The sequence below is a fragment of the Seriola lalandi genome, unplaced genomic scaffold (genome assembly GCF_002814215.2).
Source record: "Seriola lalandi dorsalis isolate HSWRI2012SDOR001 ecotype SW California unplaced genomic scaffold, Sedor1 jcf7180002052130, whole genome shotgun sequence".
In the NCBI taxonomy this organism is placed as follows: domain Eukaryota; kingdom Metazoa; phylum Chordata; class Actinopteri; order Carangiformes; family Carangidae; genus Seriola; species Seriola lalandi.
Genome location: NW_019522683.1, coordinates 550,778 through 552,904, shown reverse-complemented (window position 1 = coordinate 552,904; position 2,127 = coordinate 550,778). Strand labels below are relative to the sequence as shown.

At 40.2% G+C, this 2,127-nt stretch overlaps 1 protein-coding gene across 1 annotated transcript in view; it reads left to right on the top strand.

The window, feature by feature from the left end:
* Window positions 1–2,001: 2,001 nt before the first annotated feature.
* Window positions 2,002–2,127, top strand: part of LOC111650211 (ceramide synthase 2-like) — a 14,685-nt gene continuing 14,559 nt past the window's right edge. The window contains exon 1 of the mRNA XM_023400056.2: window positions 2,002–2,073. The gene's annotated coding sequence lies outside the window, so the exon portion shown is untranslated. The remainder of the gene's footprint in view (window positions 2,074–2,127) is intronic.

Here is a 2,127-nt window from a genome sequence, read left to right as displayed (position 1 = left end):
GCCACTAACCTTTGTTTTGATTGTTTCTCTGATAACTTATGAACCAGACATTCAGGGGGTTTTTACCAGCAGCAGAATTTTCCGCAGGTTTTCCTCCTCTCCATAACGAACAGACCGGGGGATCAAAACTGGCAGAAACACTCATAAAGCAGTTTCACTTTAAAAATCAGTAATTCGTGGCGTCCCGGTGGCTCGGCTGCTCACCTGGTAGAGTGCATACCACAAAGGCCGGGGTTCCAGTCCAACCTGGAGCCGGGAAGTCATCCCCTCTCTCTCTCTCCCTGCCTTTGCTGTCTCTCTCTGTATCTGAATTCACCGAAGCTTATTGGCAGACACATGATGTCTAGCAGTAGCTGGAAACTGAGACTGCTTACCTTTGATCCTTTAATAAATTATGGACCAGATGTTCAACAGGTTTTTCCTGGTAGCCGAATTATCCGCATAGGGCCATCCTCTCAATAACAAACAGACCAGGCACTTAAAACCCGTAAATGAATAAAGCAGTTTCACTTTTTAAAAAAAAACTGATTCACTGATGCTATTTGGTGGAAACGGCAGGACTTCTCCAGCTGCTAGGAGACCAAATAACAGCTAATATGAGTTAGCATATTAAAATTACATATTTCTTTCGGTTTGCGGATTACTGGAAACATTTGGGAAAATGTAAGTATAAGTACACAACTCAAAAAAAATATAGGCCTAGTCATTTTTAGACATTTTACTGTGGAACAGTTACATATTATAACTAAATATATTATTTAGGGCTGAAGGGTGTATCTGCCCAGGGCACCATACAAGCTAGAACCGCCACTGACACTGTTTGGCTAATGAGTTGAACTATATAAGACCCCAGTGAGCCAAGAATGTACCTCTGTAAGGTGATTACTTTATCACTCTGTGAAAACAAGCAGAATAATTTATAAATTAAATTTATAAATTGACAATGACAACTTTTGATGCTGGTGTCCCTTAATTACCTGCCTCTACCTCCAAACTTAACATAATGATTCATAGCTTGACGTTTTTTTGTAACACAAAGAGAAAGGTGAGGTTGTATATGCTGTCTACATATATAAATACCTGCTTGGTGGAATTTTTCCCTCTAGAAGCCTTTCTCTTTTTGTAAACACAGAGTATGACTGGTATGAGAGGCAGCGTCATGTGAGTCCTGCACTAAATGTTATCAGCTTTCTTAAAGTGACTGCTGATTGATGAATGGTATCAGTGACAGTGACATACTGAAATTCTTTCTCTGCCAGCTTTGGTGTAGCTTCCTGAATCCACCCTGTGCCAAAACATGTTATTTCCTCTCTGATAATAACTACTTTAGCATTACTTGTTTGAAGTGTATGCCAAGGTATGCTAAGTCCATAAGTACCAATAAATTATCTGCTGATGACAAACATGATTGCTACCATGTTGTAAATTATTATAATACTTGGCTAATGTTCCTTGTTAACGATTGTTAGATCTAACGTTGTTAGATTGAATGAATACAGCTAAAATAATTTCTGTCAGAATACTTGTTTTCCATTTTGGTCCTCTCTGTTGTGTACATATTAGATCAATGTAATGTCCTTAACTCCTCTATAGGCTATTATTAAGTCAAAAAATGCTTCACTGAACACTGGAAAAAAAAGTTTTCTTCAAACAGGGTGAAAAATCTACCAGTAGGGTGTGATGCAGTCAAACTTGTTAACACGTTATTAATACATACAAATAAAATATTCACTCTTGTTTGGAAAAGTTGACAAAGACACAGAATAATGTTCCAAAACTAGTTCAACCACGTTGTTATGATGATGGTCACAACTGCGTCTATTCTCAGATATGTGCAGTAGGATGCTGTTTTTACACTGTCTGACTCATGGGATATGTTTATGATGATGGTGATGGTGATGATGATGGTGGTGGTGGTGATGATGACAGCGCCTCTCTCTCTCTCTCTCTCTCTCTCTCTCTCTCTCTCTCCTCCCTCTCCTCCCTCAGCAGGAGCAGGTTGCGTCAACACGCTCCTCCTCTCCATATTGCCGCTGTATACGCTTCCCAGCCACATTACAGGAGCGCGGACAGGTAACCGCAATGTCGCACTTCTCTTCTGCTGTGGATCAACACTGAGGGGGGGGG